This window comes from Schistocerca americana, chromosome 8 (genome assembly GCF_021461395.2).
Source record: "Schistocerca americana isolate TAMUIC-IGC-003095 chromosome 8, iqSchAmer2.1, whole genome shotgun sequence".
Classification (NCBI taxonomy): domain Eukaryota; kingdom Metazoa; phylum Arthropoda; class Insecta; order Orthoptera; family Acrididae; genus Schistocerca; species Schistocerca americana.
The window spans coordinates 333,660,934-333,682,319 of record NC_060126.1 but is presented as its reverse complement, the minus strand read 5'-3'; the positions used below and the strand labels follow the sequence as shown (position 1 = coordinate 333,682,319).

The 21,386-nt window shown below is 42.6% G+C and overlaps 1 pseudogene; it reads left to right on the top strand.

Moving 5' to 3' along the window:
- Window positions 1-17,347: 17,347 nt before the first annotated feature.
- LOC124546186 lies at window positions 17,348-17,464 on the top strand (annotated as a pseudogene).
- Window positions 17,465-21,386: the final 3,922 nt, after the last annotated feature.

The window sequence follows — 21,386 nt, the reverse complement described above, 5'->3', positions numbered from 1 at the left end:
AAGCCCCTGAAGCATTTCCGTAACACTCGCTTGATGATAAAACCTACCAGTAACAAATCTAGCAGCCCGCCTCTGAATTGCTTCTATGTCCCCCCTCAATCCGACCTGATAGGGATCCCAAACGCTCGAGCAGTACTCAAGAATAGGTCGTATTAGTGTTTTATAAGCGGTCTCCTTTACAGATGAACCACATCTTTCCAAAATTCTGCCAATGAACCGAAGACGACTATCCGCCTTCCCCACAACTGCCATTATATGCTTGTCCCACTTCATATCGCTCTACAATGTTACGCCCAAATATTTAATCGACGTGACTGTGTCAAGTGCTACACTACTAATGGAGTATTCAAACATTACGGGATCCTTTTTCCTATGTGCATTAATTTACATTTATCTATAAGTAGAGTTAGCTGCCCTTCTTTACACCAATCACAAGTCCTGTCCAAGTCATTTTGTATCCTCCTACAGTCTCTCAACGACGACACCTTCCCGAACACCACAGCATCATCAGCAAACAGCCGCACATTGATATCCACCCTATCCAAAAGATCATTTATGTACATAGGAAACAACAACGGACCTACCACACTTCCCTGGGGCACTCCAGATGATACCCTCTCCTCCGATGAACACTCACCATCGAGGACAACGTACTGGGTTCTATTACTTAAGAAGTCTTCGAGCCACTCACATATTTGGGAACCAATCCCATATGCTCGTACCTTAGTTAGGAGTCTGCAGGGGGCACCGTGTCAAACCCTTTCCGGAAGACAAGGAATGTGGCAATCCTCTGATACCCTTCATCCATGATTCGCAAGATGTCATGTGAAAAAAGGGGGAGTTGCGTTTCGCGGGAGCGATGCTTTCTAAAGCCGTACTGATGCATGGGCAGCAACTTCTCTGTCTCAAGGAAATTCATTATATTCGAACTGAGAATATGTTCGAGAATCCTGCAACAAACCGATCTTAAGGATATTGGTCTGTAATTTTGAGGATCCGTCCTTCAACCCTTCTTACATACAGGTGTCACCTGCGCTTTTTTCCAGTCGCTCGGGACTTTACGTTGGGCAAGAGATTCGCGATAAATGCAGGCTATGTAAGGAGCCAGTGCAGTAGAGTCATACCAAGCATGCCGTTATTGATTATGTTTAATTTGTTTCTTGCAGTACAATAATATGTTGCGTTTTCTTATAAATATACGTTTTGCTCTCATTATTACTTAGCGTTACACGTTATTTTAGAACCTGAAATGTAAAGATTTCTTTCTCCTTTTAAATGCTTCTCTTTCAATGTAATAGATCTGGTGAAAGTAAGAAATATATTTAAAACACTTATGTGTTTATGGTGACACGGCTGTTGCATATCACAAATCATCACTTCTTCGTACTTATGTCTGTCAGTGAAACGTTTGTTGCCTCGAACTTCGTCAGACGCAGTTATCCTATATCCACTGCATCTGATTAGATTAAAACTGAAGAAACTGCAAAAAGGTGGGAATTTAAGGAGATGGGACCTGGATAAACTGACTAAATCAGATGTTGTACAGAGTTTCAGGGAGAGCATAAGGGAACCATTGTCAAGAATGAGGGAACGAAATACTGTAGAAGAAGAATGGGTAGCTCTGAGAGATGAAGTAGTGAAGGCAGCAGAGGATCAAGTAGGTAAAAGGACGAGGGATAGTAGAAATCCGTGGGTAACAGAAGAAATATTGAATGTAGTTCATAAAAGGAGAAAATATAAAAATGCAGTAAATGAAGCAGGCAAAAAGGAATACAAACGTCTCAAAAATGAGATCGACAGGAAGTGCAAAATAGCTAAGCAAGGATGGCTAGAGGACAAATGTAAGGATGTAGAGGCTTATCTCACAAGGGATAAGGTAGATACTGCCTACAGGAAAATGAAAGTGACCTTTGCAGAAAAGAGAACCACTTGTATGGATATCAAGAGTTCAGATGGAAACCTAGTTCTAAGCAAAGAAGGGAAAGCAGAACGGTGGACGGAGTATATAGCTGGTCTATACAAGGGTGATGTGCTTGAGGAAAATATTATGTAAATGTAAGAGGATGTAGATGAAGATAAAATGGGAGATACTGCTTGAAGAGTTTGACAGAGCACTGAAAGACCTGAGTCGAAACAAGGCCGCGGGAGTAGACAACATTCCATTAGAACTACTGAGGGCCTTGGGAGAGCCACTCCTGACAAAACTCTACCGTCTGGTGAGCAAGATGTATGAGACAGGTGAAATACCCTCAGACTTCAAGAAGAATATAATAATTCCAATCCCAAAGAAAGCAGGTGTTGACAGATGTGAAAATTACGGAACTATCAGTTTAATAAGTCACAGTTGCAAAATACTAACACGAATTCTTTACAGACGAATGGAAAAACTGGTAGAAACCGACCTCAGAGGAGATTAGTTTGGATTCCGTAGAAATATTGGAACACGTGAGGCAATACTGACACTACGACTTATCTTAGAAGAAAGATTAAGGAAAGACAAACCTACATTTCCCGCATTTGTAGACTTGGAGAAATCTTTTGACAATGTCGAGAAATCTTTTGACAATGTCGACTGGAATACTCTCAAATTCTCAAGGTAGCAGGGGAAAATACAGGGAGCGAAAGGCTATTTACAATTTGTACAGAAACCAGATGGCAGCTATAAGAGCCGAGGGACATGAAAAGGAAGCAGTGTTTGGGAAGAAAGTGAGACAGGGTCGTAGCCTCTCCCCGATGTTATTTAATCTGAACATTGAGCAAGCAGTAAAGGAAACAAAATAAAAATTCGGAGTAGGTATTAAAACCCATGGAGAAGAAATATAAAAACTTTGAGGTTCGCCGATGACATTGTAATTCTGTCTGAGACAGCAAGGGACTTGGAAGAGCAGTTGAAAGGAATGGATAGTGTCTTGAAAGGAGGATATAAGATGAACATCAACAAAAACAAAACGAGGGCAATGGAATGTAGTCGAATTAAGTCGGTGATGCTGAGGGAATTAGATTAGGAAATTAGACACTTAAAGTAATAAAAGAGTTTTGCTGTTTGGGGGCCGACCAGAGTGGCCGTGCGGTTCTGGGCGCTGCAGTCTGGAGCCGAGCGACCGCTACAGTCGCGGGTTCGAATCCTGCCTCGGGCATGGATGTGTGTGATGTCCTTAGGTTAGTTAGGTTTAATTAGTTATAAGTTCTAGGCGACTGATGACCTCAGAAGTTAAGTCGCATAGTGCTCAGAGCCATATGAACCATTTGCTATTTGGGGAGCAAAATTACTGATGATGGTCGAAGTAGAGAGGATATAAAACGTAGACTGGCAATGGCAAGGAAAGCTTTTCTGAAGAAGAGAAATTTGTTAACATCGAGTATAGATTTAAGTGTCAGGAAGACGTTTCTGAAAGTATTTGTATGGAGTGTAGCCATGTACGGAAGTGAAACATGGACGATAAATAGTTCGTCAAGAATGAAATAGAAGCTTTCGAAAAGAAGAATGCTGAAGATTTGATGGGTAGATCACATAACTAATGTGGAGGTTTTTTTTTTTTTGGGTCATCAGTCTACTGACTGGTTTAATACTGGCCCGCCACGAATTCCTTTCCTGTGCTAACCTATTCATCTCAGAGTAGCACTTGCAGTCTACGTCCTCAATTATTTGCTTGACGTATTCCAATCTCTGTCTTCATCTACAGTTTTTGCCCTCTACAGCTCCATCTAGTACCATGGAAGTCATTCCATCATGTCTTAGCAGATGTCCTATCATCTTGTCCCTTCTCCTTATCAGTGTTTTCCACATATTCCTTTCCTCTCCGATTCTGCGTAGAACCTCCTCATTCCTTACCTTATCAGTCCACCTAATTTTCAACATTCGTCTATAGCACCACATCTCAAATGCTTCGATTCTCTTCTGTTCCGGTTTTCCCACAGTCCACGTTTCACTACTTCTCTTGGCCAGAAATGCGTTTTTGCCATAGCGAGTCTGCTTTTGATGTCCTCCTTGCTCCGTCCGTCATTGGTTATTTTACTGCCTAGGTAGCAGAATTCTTTAACTTCATTGACTCCGTGAGCATCAATCCTGATGTTAAGTTTCTCGCTGTTTTCATATCTACTACTTCTCATTACCTTCGTCTTTCTCCGATTTACTCTCAAACCATACTGTGTACTCATTAGACTGTTCATGCCGTTCAGCAGATCATTTAATTCTTCTTCACATTCACACAGGATAGCAATGTCATCAGCGAATCGTATCATTGATATATTTTCACCTAGTATTTTAATTCCACTCCTGAACCTTTCTTTTGTTTCCATCATTGCTTCCTCGATGTTCAGATTGAAGAGTAGGGGCGAAAGGCTACAGCCTTGTCTTACACCCTTCTTAATACGAGCACTTCGTTCTTGATCGTCCACTCTTATTACTCCCTCTTGGTTGTTGTACATATTGTATACGACCCGTCTCTCCCTGTAGCTTACCCCAACTTTTTTCAGAATCTCGAACAGCTTGCACCATTTTACATTGTCGAACGCTTTTTCCAGGTCGACAAATCCTATGAAAGTGTCTTGATTTTTCTTTAGCCTTGCTTCCATTATAAGCCGTAACGTCAGAATTGCCCCTCTCGTCCCTATACTTTTCCTAAAGCCAAACTGATCGTCACCTGGCGCATTCTCAATTTTCTTTTCCATTCTTCTGTATATTATTCTTGTAAGCAGCTTCGATGCATGAGCTGTTAAGCTGATTGTGCGATAATTCTCGCACTTGTCAGCTCTTGCCGTCTTCGGAATTGTGTTGATGATGCTTTTCCGAAACTCATATGGTATATCGCCTGACTCATATATTCTACACACCAGCGTGAATAGTCGTTTTGTTGCCACTTCCCCCAATGATTTTAGAAATTCTGATGGAATGTTACCTATCCCTTCCGCCTTATTTGAACGTAAGTCCTCCAAAACTCTTTTAAATTCCGATTCTAATACTGGATCCCCTATCTCTTCTAAATCGACTTCGGTTTCTTCTTCTATCACATCAGACAAATCTTCACCCTCATAGAGGCTTTCAATGTATTCTTTCCACCTATCTGCTCTCTCCTCTGCATTTAACAATGGAATTCCCGTTGCAATCTTAATGTTACCACCGTTGTTCTTAATGTCACCAAAGGTTGTTTCGGCTTTCCTGTATGCTGAGTCTGTCCTTCCGACAATCATATTTTTTTCGATGTCTACACATTTTTCCTGCAGCCACTTCGTCTTAGCTTCCCTGCACTTCCTATTTATTTCATTCCTCAGCGACTTGTATTTCTGTATTCCTGATTTTCCCGGAACATGTTTGTGCTTCCTCCTTTCATCGATCAACTGAAGTATTTCTTCTGTTGCCCCTGGTTTCTTCGCAGCTACCTTCTTTGTACCTATGTTTTCCTTCCCAACTTCTGTGATGGCCCTTTTTAGAGATGTCCATTCCTCTTCAACTGTACTGCCTACTGCGCTATTCCTTATTGCTGTATCTATAGCGTTAGAGAACTTCAAACTATCTCGTCATTCCTTAGTTCTTCCGTATGCCACTTCTTTGCGTATTGATTCTTCATGACTAATGTCTTGAACTTCAGCCTACTCTTCATCACTACTATATTGTGATCTGAGTCTATATCTGCTCCTGGGTACGCCTTACAATCCAGTATCTGATTTCGGAATATCTGTCTGACCATGATGTAATCTAATTGAAATCTTCACGTTCTCCCGGCCTTTTCCAAGTATACCTCCTCCTCTTGTGATTCTTGAACAGGGTATTCGCTATTACTAGCTAAAACTTGTTACACAACTCAATTAGTCTTTCTCCACTTTCATTCCTTGTCCCAAGTCCATATTCTCCTGTAACCTTTTCTTCTACTCCTTCCCCTACAACTGCATTCCAGTCGCCCATGACTATTAGATTTTCGTCCCCCTTTACATACTGCATTACCCTTTCAATATCCTCATACACTTTCTCTATCTGTTCATCTTCAACTTGCGACGTCGACATGTATACCTGAACTATCGTAGTCGGTGTTGGTCTGCTGTCGATTTTGATTAGAACAACCCGGTCACTGAACTGTTCACAGTAACACACCCTCTGCCCTACCTTCCTATTCATAACGAATCCTACACCTGTTATACCATTTTCTGTTGCAGTTGATATTACCCTATACTCAGCTGGCCAGAAATCCTTGTCTTCCTTCCACTTCACTTCACTGACCCCTACGATATCTAGATTGAGCCTTTGCATTTCCCTTTTCAGATTTTCTAGTGTCCCTACCATGTTCAAGCTTCTGACATTCCACGCCCCGACTCGTAGAACGTTATCCTTTCGTTGATTATTCAATCTTTTTCTCATGGTAACCTCCCCCTAGGCAGTCCCCTCCCGGAGGGGAGGTATTGAATAGAATCGGGGAGAAGAGGAGATTGTGGCACAACTTGACAGGAAGAATGGACCGGTTGGTAGGACGTGTTCTGAGGCATCAAGGGATCGCAAATTTAGCATTGGAGAGCAGCGTGGAGGGAAAAATTGTAGAGGAAGACCAAGAGATGAATTCACTAAGCAGATTCCGAAGGATGTAGGTGGCAGTAAGTACTGGGAGATGAAGAAGCTCGCACGTGATAGAGTGGCATGGAGAGCTGCATCAAACCAGTCTCAGGACTGAAGACCTGAACAACAAGAACATATGCATCAGCTGCCCTACAACACTGAATGCACGTCTACATGACTACCGTGCATTTCCCAGTTAAGTGCCTGGCAGGGTTTTCATCTTCTAGCTTCTTCTCTACCGTTCCACACTTGAACAGAGCACAGGAAACAGGAAAATTTAAATCTTTCATTGCGAGTTCTGATTTTTCATATTGTTATTGTGATGACCATTTCTCCCTATGTAGTTGGGCGGCCACAAAGTATTTTTAGGCTCTGAGGAGAATGTTGGTGTTTGAAATTCCATGAAAAGATTCTGCTGCAATGAAAAAAGCTTTTGTTTCAATGATTGTTACCCTAGTTCGCCTATCATGTCCGTGGCACTCTTTCCCCTATTTCGCCGTCATACAACCCCAGCGGCCCTTCTTCGAGCTTTTTCAACGTCCTCCGTCAAACGAGTCTGATGCAGATCACACACTGCACATTTGAACTTCAGAAGAGGGCGGAGAAGGTAGTGTAAGCAATCTCTATTTTAGATCTGTTACATTTCGTGAGTGTCCTGCCAATAAACCCCAGTATTTGGTTTGCTTTCCCCACAACCTTGTGATCGCTCCAGTTTTAGTTAGTCGTAATTGTAATTCCTATCTAATTATTTGTGTTCACAGCCTTTAGATTTGCCTGATTTATCGTGTCACCGAAATTTAGTGGAGCCCTAGGTTGACTTCACACATTTCATCATTTGGAGTTAACTACCACTTTTTGCACCTTAGAGATTTGCTATCTAAATAATTTCACAATTCGTTTTGATCGTCTGATGACTTTACTAGACGGCAAATGACAGCAATCTGCAATCTACAATCTCGAAAGGGAAATGTGCTGCATGGAGCGATTAGGCCTTTATTATCTCCATCACACTGTGCAATACATCCCATTGCCACACCACCTCCTCGCATTCATGGCGATAAAAATGTCTTTCACGTATCTGCCTCAGACATCATCTAACATGCGTCGACATTATTAGAAAAATAATTATCCTCTTAGGAATGCAGCGCTCTCCGATCTGCGACTTCACGCTCCAAGGAAATGACAATACTGGCGCCACTATGAGTGACGACTATCTGGAGCCTTCCCGTGACCACAGAAGACACGCCTCGTCACCGGTTACAATCGTACAGACGAAACATAAAAACAGAACATTTTTGGCAGTAACTCTTCGATCTGCCAACGTTCACCGAATTATCTCCTATCGCTTGTCATTTGTCTGATAGGGCTAACGTAAATGTTTCCCTTCACCTGCACTGTGGAGAAATCTCGAACAACTGCAAGAGATATACGCTTAAATGTTAATAGAAACCTAATATGCTGTCATAATAGGAGGAGAGGTGATACTCCTACGTGGCGCGTCCCAGGTGGTGGATAGGGAAGTCCTCACCGGCTTACTGGCGGACTTGAGTGAAATAAAATAGCTCTCGCTGACCAAACACACCCTCTGCGGTTACCAACTGTAGTTGTAAATCGGAGCTTGCTCCAACTAAGGTTGACAACCTTCGAAAGTGAAAAATGGAAAGGTCTTTTAGGAAAAAATTTCCACCGTCCTGCTCAAAAAGGCAGGAAAAGCTTACATCGGATTCGGTGGGTAGTCAACTAGAAGACAACAACGAATCGGAACGTTTGCAACGATCCAAATGCACACTAAAACACAAAAAGAAGATTAAACCTGGGCAAATAAATTATATAGCAACACACAACATAAAATCACATCTTCAGACCGGAAAACTCAAGGAGGTCACAGATGAACTAAATAAACTAAATGTTTTCATAACAGGGATCCAAGAAATGCAAAACACCACAAAGGGCCCATTCGAATCACAAGGATACAGAATTTATAATGGGAAACCAAGACCGAAGGCAATGAAACAATGTCCCCAGTTTGGATCAGGGTTTTTAGTAAACATGAAAATAATAGATTCAGTAACGGATTTCCAAGCAGTATCACCAAGAATTTGCGACTCTACGCTTTAAAACAATGAATAAAACCTTTACAATAATAAATGCTCATGCCCCAACAAATGAAAAAAATTGTCTAACAAAAACGAAGGAAGAGGTAGACAAATTTTGGGACCTTCTAGAACAAACTGTGAACAGAGTAAATAAAAAGAATGTAAAAATCTTATTGGGAGATTTCAATGCTCAGTTGGGAAAAGAAAGGAAATATAAAGATATAATTGGAAAATGGAGTCCACATAAATTTACGAACAAAAACGGTCAGAGACTTGTAGAACTCTGCGAAGAACACAACCTTATATCTAAGTCAACATACTTTAAGAGGAATCCAAGTAAACTTAAAACATGGAAACATCGAGACTGGAGGAAGGGCGAGTGCCAGCTAGACCATGTCTGTATGGACGAAAATTTTCATAAGGAGATCCACAATGTTAATGTACTGAGAGGAGTAGACACAGGTTCAGACCACTATATGGTTAAAATTAAAATCAAATTCACTCCATTAAAGAAGAGGACCGGAAGAACTAATAAAATAAAAAGGAGGTTTGGCCCACATCAGCTAATTAAAAATAATAAGTACCAACAAATAACACAAACCATCAAATTAACAGCTGATCTAGAACAACTAGTGCCTAGTCTTAAAAAAGAAGCAGAGAATCTAGCTCCTTTGAACTCACGAAGGAAACATTTATGGTGGACATCAGAATGTGACAGATTCCATGAAGATAGACACCAAGCATGGTTAATGTTTCAAACACATAAAACTGAAGAAAATGCCATCAACCTAAAAAATGAAAGAAGAAAATTCACTCAAAATATTAGAAGAATCAAGAGAGGATTTCATAAAGGTATTATAAACTCTATAGAAGGTAATTATCATAAAACCAACTCCAGGAACTACTACAAAATCTTTGGGAAACAACTAAAACAGTATGAGGCCCGTACAGTAATACTGAAAGATGAAGATGGAAGAATGACACACGGTAACAAGGAAAATGCAGAAATCATGGCAAAAGCATTTAACAAACTTCTGAATTGCAAGGAACCCAAAGAACCCTTACAAATCAACATAAATACCCCAATAAAAACCAAACCTAACAAACTAGACCCTCCAACTTGCCAAGAAGTAGAAAAAATTCTTAAAGAACAAAAAAATGATAAGGCATGTGGAGAAGATCAGGTTTTTGTTGAAATGTGGAAATATGCAAGTGACACAGTCAAGACCTCCTTACACATGGCTCTAACAAAAATTTGGGCAACAGAACGATTTCCCGAACATTGGACCACAGCTATCATCCACCCATTACACAAAAAGGAAGATAAGAGCAACCCAGACAACTACAGAGGAATCTCTCTCCTAGATTGCACTTGAATTCTATCCAAGATCCTATATGAAAGAATCAAGGAGCAATTAGAACAGGAGTTAGGGGAATATCAGGGAGGTTTCAGACCATGGAGAAGCTGTGCAGAGCAGATAATTAGTTTAAAATTGATCATGGCATACTACAAGAAACGGAACAAACCTCTGGCAATAACATTTGTAGATTTTAAGAAGGCATATGACTGTCTCCACAGACCGTCAGTATTAAAAATTTTAAGAAATCTAGGACTCCATCCAAAACTAATTAAAGTAATACAACTCACTCTAACCAACACTAAATCAAAAGTGAAGTTTAGAGGAGAAATTTCGGAACCATTCCTCATAAAAACAGGCTTACGACAAGGTGATTGCCTATCACCATTATTGTTCAACTGTGCACTGGAATACATAATGAGAGAATGGTACACGGACAACCCAAAGAGTATAAGAATTGGAAGTGCAAATGATGATATTAGCTTAAACTGCTTGGGATTCGCTGATGATCTTGCTCTCCTAGCCAACACCGTTCAAGAAGCCAGGCAACAAGTGAAATCGCTACAAGAAATAGCAGAGAACGTAGGCCTTAGAATATCATTTGAAAAAACGGAGATTATGCTAACTGATCCACCACTTGCAAACAAAATTACAATAGGAGAACAGGAAATCAAAGTTGTTGATAAATTTAAATATTTAGGCGAAATAATAACATACAACCTAAATGAGAAGCCATCATGACACAATAGAATAAGAAAATTGAACTATGCAAATTACATTACCAAAACTACATACAACAAAAAAGCCTATCTATAGATGCAAAATTAAAACACTATAAAACAGTTACACAAGCAGAAATAACGTATGAAGCTGAAACTATCTTCAAAACAACTAATACAGCAGAAATTGACAGAATACTAAAAATAGAAAGAAGAATAATTATGACATGTATAAATAAACAGTATAAAATAAATGGACATTGGAGAATAGCATCAAATGAAACAGTATATAAGAAAATAGAACCAGTCATGAGTACAATCAGGAAGAAACGCATCTCATTCTTTGGACATCTGATGAGAATTCCAGAAAACAGAATTAGTAAAAAAATAATACAAAAACTGTGGAATAGCAAGAGCGACATTAAATAGATCACAGAAATTAAGGAAGATATAAAAGAACTTCAAATTACAGTAGAGGACCTAAAAAACAAGACAGAGAAAACCAGAATACTGCAAGACCCGCAAACCAGACTACAAATGAAAATCATTAAAAGGAGTACAGGAAGAGTTGTCTCAGATGAAGAAAGAAAGGAAATATCGGAAAGAATGAAGAAATATTGGGCAGACAGAAGAGCAAAACACCTTTCATATAAGAATAGACTCTAATAATTACAATATCTAAATATCATCTTAAGTTATTGTTGAACCAAATTGTATCCCTGTGTAACAACTTGTTTAGAACTTTGTATTTTTGACTCGAGTGGTCCAATGAAGGCCATAAAATAAATAATAATAATAATAAAAAAGAAACGCTGTATAATAATGTAATATACACAACCTGAGAAATGCAACATACTCAAAGATTGTGTTCGACAGCACCGGGTTATAAGTGTATACTGAGAGATTGTAGGTTAGTGATTCACTTGTCGCTGCTATTGGCTAGCGTATTTCGCTCAGAAGGTCTATACCTGCGCCCCCAGTTTTGACTGTGCAGGCAGTTACTGGGCTGAGTTTACAGGTGAACAGCGTAACATTCACTCTCGGGTAGAACCACATCCCACCGAGGAGTATGTGCTATTGTTGAACAGCTTCAGCCATTTGAGCAGCGTCGTATTGTGGATGTGTGGGAAACTGGATGGATGTATATATATACTGCTGCACTTGTTGGGCATGATACCTCGGTGGTGTAGCGCTGCGCTTAGTTGTGATCTGTGGAATACACAAGACCTGTATACGAGGTTCTGGACGTCTGCGTAGTAGAGACGCACGTCAAGATCGACGCATTGTGCGGGCAGCGGTGGCCGACTAACCGTCATCTGGGCAAGAAACCCATGTATATGTTGCACATGCCTTCTCTTCAGGGACCATTGTGAGCCGTCTGCTCGCAGCAGGACTAAGTTCATATTGTCTCTCGCCAGACTACCATTCATACCACGACACCGCTAAGCACGGTTACTCGGGCGTCGTGAAGGAGTGAAGAGCGGACTGGTGCTCCGTTGTCTGAGAGTAGGTTCTGCCTGTCTGCTACTGACGAACGTAATCGTGTTTGTCGTAAACTTGGTGAGCTGCCTATTCCAGAATGCACTCGCCCTCGACACAGGTCCCTTTCCAGGCTTTATGAAGTGTGTGTGTGTGCGTGTGTGTGCGCGTGTGGGTTGGTGGGAGGGTGGGTGGGGGACGGCGAAATATGTTACAGCTTTAGTGTTTCTTGAGGTAAAGTAATCAGCGGCCGCTACAATGCACAGACTGTTATGCCATTGCTACTGCCGTTTCTTCGACTGGAAAGTAGTGTGATTTCTCGGCAGCACAGTGCACTTCACATGAGGCTGCTGTGTTGCAGTTGTGCTCTTCGTGGTGCACAACACCTGCTCTTGTCTGTAAGACCGCAAGATCTCCCGACAATTGAACACATAAGGGAGATGATGAAACGGGAACTTCTGTTTCTCCATGGACTGCAAGAACCAGTCCCTAATTACAACAAAAGGCGTAAAGATCCTTGAAACAATATATCGCACGATGCCATTCGGCTCTATTATGATCGTTGACATGCGAGAATACAGGCCAGCTTTGCTGCCAGAGGGAAGTACACTGCGTATTCATGCAAGTTTTGTGCACTCTTTATTTTGACCTATGTAATTCATCTGTTGTGAAACTGTTATCATATACTACTACAGTTAATTACCGCCTTCCACATCACTTGCAATAATGTGGCCTAGTGTTTGAGAATGCTGCGTTATTGTTTCCGGCAGTGTATTTTATGAACAAAATAGTCTAGATCGCGTTTCCATATTTAATACTACAGCATGGTCACTAGGTGCGGAACCACCTTCTAAGACAAAAAGTGGTAAATGAACAGAAATACGAAGTCTAGTAGTAGATAAGGAAGGAGGAAGACTTTTGAGGCTACACTGCTAACATGGTGGCCATTAATAAAGTTTGCATCTACGATGAAACTAATAATTTTCAGTTCGAAAGAGCGTCATGTGACATGTCAAACAGACAATGATAGACAACGACATGAGAATTCCAGTGGTATCTTTCTGTGGAGTACAGCTTTTTTCATATCGAAGGCCTCCACAAAGCTCTATAAACAAGTATTGGTTATAACCGGATTAAGATGCTCCCCATTTAGACGCCTTTTCTTTCTTTAAAATACTCTCCAGCAAACTAAAAGTGCAACGACGTCGGATCGTGCATAAGTAAAACCACAGCAGTGTCGTCGAATCACTTGACAATGGCCAAGAAGTTCTTGTCCGAAAAATCGGGAATTTTTAATCACTTGACGCAGGTGATCGAGAAAATTTTGTTAGCTTATACATTCGCGAGACGTACATCTTTAAGGAAGAGCCAAAGTTTAGAGAATGGCAGATGTCGACAGAATATTTCTACACCAAAAAAGTGGACAAAAGATACATATTGAAACCATTTTACATTTTCCAAGTTAAATGGCATTTCTCCGAGATACAGTAAAGCCGTAGCGGAACCTGAAATATTGCAACTTGGATTATGTGGTTATATAATCGATGTCGGGATTCGATCAGAGACGCTCATCGGCACATGAGACAGTTCTCAGTCGTATCGTAGTTGCGGTATGGTTTCTGGAAACATATCAAGCGCCGGCGACACGTAAGCACAAACCAACGATTTTTCTAGAAAGTAAGAGGCGTTGTAATTGCGTCGTTACTGTTTCATATTTCAGGCTGTTCTTCGTGGCGCTCGTGGAAGCAACGAGACCGCACGAAATGGGAGAACTTTTTCTGTCCGTACTTTTTTATACATGTGTAAAGTTGTGGGACCTACGTACATCTGTTACTTTTTTTCTTTTGTCCCACAGAAAAAATTTCTCAGCACCAGTGTATTTTTCTGTGTGATTCATTCTGTGTGCCGTCGCTTAGCGTGTCAGTCAACACACGTTCGTGAAGTCGTTTATATTCTGGTTTTATTTCTCCCATAGGTTCATGACATACCACGGACCAGCAGAATGGCTTTAGGGTTTTCTCGGTTTACTGGTGTGGTTAGCACTTTGTATATGACATAGGAACAACACTTGCTGCCCTGTTCCGTGTTTTTATTCACATTCTACGTACACGAGCCAATATTTCGAAGCTTGTCTACATCAAATTTGTCTTAAAAGTGTACTAAATATAATGAACATAGCTGTCAATACAGCTAGCTAGCAGTGTTGTTCTTTAATACTAGTATATGTACAGTCCAGATAATAACTGTGGGCACTGTTGTATTACTGACAAACAAAGCAATGCTTTCGATAAAACGTTCTGCTTCAGCTTATTAGCAGTCCTATACTTCGTTTTCATAATCTCCTTGCCTTTGATGTCTTCGTAACATAAAAGTTACTTACGTGCCTTTCGTCTTTCTCTCTCAGTCACAAGTACTTTTAACACCTTGCGATATCGTTTACCGACAACAGTTAAAAAGGGTGTACCTGTTCTCGAACGCCTGTAACCGAGTAACAATTATTTCCAGATACTGAGATATACCTCTTGTACTGTTCATCACGATCATTTTCGGGTGGAACTCTCTATTTGCATAAAATGCGTGTTCGAAGTGTAAAAAATCAATACACTACACAAGCACAATTCACTGAACAAACATTAACGTGTAACAGACAATTACAATCAGATGTACAAGAATCATTAACGGTGTTTTATTTAGCCAAAAGCTAAGAATCTGCTTGGAATACTACATTTTAACACATGTAATAGTCTGAGTCAAATTTTCAAAAATAGAAATTATTGTATTTTCGTATGCTCTTCCGCCATTCGTGCTAATGAGGTATTTCTACGCAGTGGTGAGAACACAGCGGAACGGAAGAGCTTCTGGCAAAGACGTTGACAGTGTGATGACTACGGCTTCTAATATTGAACTACTGTAGTGTGTATACACCGAAACGATGTCTATTGTGGTGACTGTCTTAGCCCACTGTGTTTCATCGTGTCACTGAAACTTGTAATCCCCACTTTCATAACGAGAAATACACTCCTGGAAATGGAAAAAAGAACACATTGACACCGGTGTGTCAGACCCACCATACTTGCTCCGGACACTGCGAGAGGGCTGTACAAGCAATGATCACACGCACGGCACAGCGGACACACCAGGAACCGCGGTGTTGGCCGTCGAATGGCGCTAGCTGCGCAGCATTTGTGCACCGCCGCCGTCAGTGTCAGCCAGTTTGCCGTGGCATACGGAGCTCCATCGCAGTCTTTAACATTGGTAGCATGCCGCGACAGCGTGGACGTGAACCGTATGTGCAGTTGACGGACTTTGAGCGAGGGCGTATAGTGGGCATGCGGGAGGCCGGGTGGACGTACCGCCGAATTGCTCGACACGTGGGGCGTGAGGTCTCCACAGTACATCCATGTTGTCGCCAGTGGTCGGCGGAAGGTGCACGTGCCCGTCGACCTGGGACCGGACCGCAGCGACGCACGGATGCACGCCAAGACAGTAGGATCCTACGCAGTGCCGTAGGGGACCGCACCGCCACTTCCCAGAAAATTAGGGACACTGTTGCTCCTGGGGTATCGGCGAGGACCATTCGCAACCGTCTCCATGAAGCTGGGCTACGGTCCCGCACACCGTTAGGCCGTCTTCCGCTCACGCCCCAACATCGTGCAGCCCGCCTCCAGTGGTGTCGCGACAGGCGTGAATAGAGGGACGAATGGAGACGTGTCGTCTTCAGCGATGAGAGTCGCTTCTGCCTTGGTGCCAATGATGGTCGTATGCGTGTTTGGCGCCGTGCAGGTGAGCGCCACAATCAGGACTGCATACGACTGAGGCACACAGGGCCAACACCCGGCATCATGGTGTGGGGAGCGATCTCCTACACTGGCCGTACACCACTGGTGATCGTCGAGGGGACAGTGAATAGTGCACGGTACATCCAAACCGTCATCGAACCCATCGTTCTACCATTCCTAGACCGGCAAGGGAACTTGCTGTTCCAACAGGACAATGCACGTCCGCATGTATCCCGTGCCACCCAACGTGCTCTAGAAGGTGTAAGTCAACTACCCTGGCCAGCAAGATCTCCGGATCTGTCCCCCATTGAGCATGTTTGGGACTGGATGAACCGTCGTCTCACGTGGTCTGCACGTCCAGCACGAACGCTGGTCCAACTGAGGCGCCAGGTGGAAATGGCATGGCAAGCCGTTCCACAGGACTACATCCAGCATCTCTACGATCGTCTCCATGGGAGAATAGCAGCCTGCATTGCTGCGAAAGGTGGATATACACTGTACTACTGCCGACATTGTGCATGCTCTGTTGCCCGTGTCTATGTGCCTGTGGTTCTGTCAGTGTGATCATGTGATGTATCTGACCCCAGGAATGTGTCAATAAAGTTTCCCCTTCCTGGGACAATGAATTCACGGTGTTCTTATTTCAATTTCCAGGAGTGTAGGAGAAGAGCGTGCTACACCACAGTAACTTCCATCGTGGGAAATATTACTACCTGTGTTAACATATTAAGACATACAAGGAAAAACGGGCTAACCCTCAAATGTAAAACTTTGTTGCCGTCTGTTACTGGGCACGGTAACTATCAAAACACATTATTCTCACCAAATGGTTCAAGTGGCTCTGAGCACTATGGGACATAACATCTGAGGTCATCAGTCCCCTAGAACTTAGAATTACTTAAACCTTACTAACCTAAAGACATCACACACATCCATGCCCGAGGCAGGATTCGAACCTGCGACCGTAGCAGTCACGCGGTTCCAGACTGAAGCGCCTAGAACCGCTCGGCCACCGCGGCCGGCTTATTCTCACCCATAAATATCCTAATGTGATATTTAGGGGCGAGACCAATGTAAATTTTGATAGTTCTCGCATCCAGCAACAGATGGCATCTCTAAGCTTTTACGTTTTTCCGAGCATGTCTTCATATATTGCTTCAAGCAAATGTTTCGCCTTTTGCCAAAAAATACCGCATTTAAGAATTCGCAGGACATAATTAGCTATTACTAGGAATTATTTCTTTAGCGGTTTCTTGCATTTGTTAACTTTATTTGAGACATCGATTATACACAAATCCAGATTTTATAGACAAAGTAGCTGAGTATACAGCTTTGCCCTGTGTGTATTTACTCCTTCCTCCTTTCCTTTCCAGGCAACGGCCTTGCCGCAGTGGATACACCGGTTCCCGTGAGATCACCGAAGTTAGGCGCTGTCGGGCGTGGCTGGCAGTTGGATGGGTGACCATCCAGCCCCCATGTGCTGTTGCCATTTTTCGGGGTGTACTCAGCCTCGTGAGGCCAACTGAGGAGCTACTCGACCGAATAGTAGCGGCTCCGGTCAAAGAAAACCATGATGACCGGGAGAGCGGTGTGCTGACCACACGCCCCTCCTATCCGCATCCTCAACTGAGGATGACACGGAGGTCGGATGGTCCCGATGGGCCACTTGTGGCCTGACGACGGACTGCCTTTCCCTTCCATCTTCTCCTGCCCCTCTGTTTCCATCTCCTTCTCCCTGTCTCTCAGCATCTCCTCCACTCCTCCCTCTCTGTTCACTTCCTCCTACCCTTCCTGGTCTTAACTCTCTCCTCCCCGTCTGTCCATGAGCTCTTGCTCTTCTGTCTATCTCCTCTTCGTCCCTCTCCGTCCGTTTCCTCTACCGATCTTCTGTCCATCTTCTCCTCTCCATATCTCCCTCCATCTCCTCTTCTCCCTATCTCTGTCCATATCCTCTCTCCCCCTTTCTGCCTATCCACCTTTTCCTCCCCCCTCCTCACTCCATATCAGCATTCCCACTACATAGCATGTTTCTGGTTCTTACTGTCAATTATATCTTTCTATATAGTGGTTCATACGTGTACTAAGTTTTGTTGAAAACGATCCAGTGATATATATGGATGACACTGATGGGTGGCTGAGCAGCCAAATCTCATTTTTTCCCTTTTTTTCCCTTTAAGCTGTTGAAGCTGAGGTCCTTCCTATTGTTACGACATTGTGAGAAGGCAAACGTCATGTTTCAAGAGTGAACCTCTGTCCGCTAACGCATAGTTTGAGCCCTGTGATGCGTCCGAATTAGAAAACGATGACGTCAGTGTGTTTCCATATTACTCTTTTTCTGCCTTATAAGCCACGCAACCGACAAGATGTCGTTGGAAAATGGAGTTATGGGCAGTACCTAAGAGAATCCCTGAGTATGGACTACGTCATCTACTTGTTCTTCGTGTATTCGTTATTGGATACATCCGTTGCGTAGTAATGCAGTAACCTTCGTGAGAGAATTACGAGCTGTAACTTCACACAAGTAATGAAATGATATATTTTCTTCTTCATACAGCGGATAAAATGTCGTGCGGTTGTATTTCAAAGATTTCCTTACAGAAATGCGCCACATCACTCGACGTTTGAAAGTCTATGAGAGACCGGAGAAAGTTACCAGAAGATGCCGTACCTTTGGCCAAGAGTTCTTCTAGAACTATATAGCAGAATGACTTCCTTGTGCTTGTTACACTTTTCTGTATATATCACGGTATTGTGTGGTACTGACTGAAATTCTTCCAAAGAAGAAACGTATATAACAAAAGATATAAATGTACGGGATATCAAAGTTAAAATTAACGTTATTGCTACCACAGAACCATTTAAATGAAGGATTTTCCATTCGAATAAAACTCTATATTCAATTATTAAATAATGAATACCTAAAATAAAAATAATAGTTCTATAAAAAATATAGAAAAAACTTAATGAACAAAAAGAAAACAAGTACGCGGCCTACTGTGTGTGTGAGAGACCTTCGGTTTACTGTATCATCTGCTCTGCGTACCTATCTCGTGAAAGGTTTCGTAATGAGGTACAAACTGTCTACCCTCAGAACCAAACCTGTGAGAGGATCGCACATTTCGAATAAGAACCTCAACCCAGTACTCCATAAATGGCATTTCATCCTAAAGGGTAGGGGGTGGTCTGCGGGCAAGCCTAACAGCCAAGCCTGCATCAGATATTTAAATTAGTAGTCGTGGAGGGCTACCAATGACGAGTACATTTCGCACCTTAGTGGCCTACGGGATGCAGCGTTCTCGGAATTCCGTACAATAATTTCAAACAAACAACATTAGTAGTTTTATTTCCAGAAAAGCAAATTGACAATACTTAACTGTTACTACATCAAATGTCACGAGTGAGAGGTGACATGAAAACAGCACAGTTCTTGTTACACTTACATCAAGTCCAAGGAACCAGTTTTTACAGATCTGACAGCGGAGCACTAATCACGTTGCAGACTCGGGCCGATTTTGTGCGGCTGACGCTACATGAGCTGAGTTTATATGCAGCTGTTGCAGGTGGGGCGCTAGTCGCGGCACGGTCCGATTCCGCGCACCATTGGCTCCGATTCTTCACTGCCTTCTCGGGTCTGTCGTTTCGCCTCTTCGTTCCGGCGTTTGTGTTTAATAACGATCCTTACCCGATCCACCGTTTCCGAGTATTGGTCCGTCTGTCGAGATGTCACAGTGAGATCGCATTTCACTCAAAACTGGGTAGAGGAAATCCACGTAATCTCTTCATTATAAACCCTCCTATAATTTATGACCAGGTCACTCTGTCGTTTCTAATGCAACAAAGTAGGCAAGGTTGATTTATCTCTAACCATCCTGAGATGTTCTTCCTATTGTAATGGATGAGACGTCAGTAACGATTTACTGGAGACTGAGGATGCAAAACGAGTGAATTCCAGCTAATTTTGATTCAGATACACACGCTACGTATATGCCTCAATTGGTTTGAAGGAAAGGTACTTGTTTCATGGCCATCACGGTCACAAGATCTTACATCCCTGGGCGATTATTTTTGGAATACTGTGTGGTTTTTACTACCCATGAACATCAGAAGGGGATCATATCGAAAGGATCCACCCTGCAACTGAAATATTCTTCATGTAAAAAAATTTGAATGGCCAGAAGAGATACAGAAAACGAATTGAAACTTTGCGGATTGGGAGGTTATTTGATGTTATTTCAGTGACTACAACATAGCCAAATTCATATAAACCGTGACACTAGGAGCTGACTCATCACTATGCTGTAACACCCGTTCTGGGAGAGATGCGTTAAGTGATTCGGCTGGGAAGCTGTTGTACCGTTACCTGGCGCAAGCTGCCCCTCGAAAGTAGTAAGTCGTTCTTTATATCCTAGATACCGGCACTGGGACGGAGTTGATGTCCTAGATGGTCCCACACAATTTCTGTCAGGGACAGATATGGAGATCTTGTTAACGAAATGGGAACCTCAACATCACACAGACAGTGTCACGTGTGGGCGCACATTGTTCTATTGAAAAGTGGCAGCTCGTTAAGCACCTCGGTAATGTCGCATGTGAGGTAACGCACTGGAACGCCCTGCTAAACCTGCAGGACAGGACACAGAATAAATTGTGGAAAGGGGCCATAATAAGGGGATGTCAGTTACACTCGAACATACAACTTCATTATTTAATCAAACATTACAAGAGCCCAAAAAAAATTTAAACAGAAGGCTTACTCGTTGGGATTTAAATTACCGGCTGACAGCCACTTTAATTTCAAAACGGCTGAAGACCAATAACTTAAAACGCAAACATAACCAGAAATTTAAAAGGCAAGCCTTATCTTAAAACAGTTCTTTAGTTAGGCTGAAGTAAACAAGTTAAAACTCCAAAACATTTATTTTTTTAAAAAATTGCAAAGTCCTTACCTGAAACAGTTCTTTAATTTATGCTGAAGGCCTTAGGAACAAGCCAGCCGCGGTGGCCTCGCGGTTCTAGGCACTGACCGAGCGTGGTGGCGCAGTGGTTAGCACACTGGACTCGCATTCGGGAGGACGACGGTTCAATCCCGTCTCCGGCCATCCTGATTTAGGTTTTCCGTGATTTCCCTAAATCGCTTCAGGCAAATGCCGGGATGGTTCCTTTGAAAGGGCACGGCCGATTTCCTTCCCCATCCTTCCCTCACCCGGGCTTGCGCTCCGTCTCTAATGACCTCGTTGTCGACGGGACGTTAAACGCTAAGCTCCTCCTCCTCTAGGCACTGCAGTCCGGAACCGCGGGAGTGCTACGGTCGCAGGTTCGAATCCGGCCTCGGGCATGGATGTGTGTGATGTTCTTAGGTTAGTTAGGTTTACGTAGTACTAAGTTCTAGGGGACTGATGACCTAAGATGTT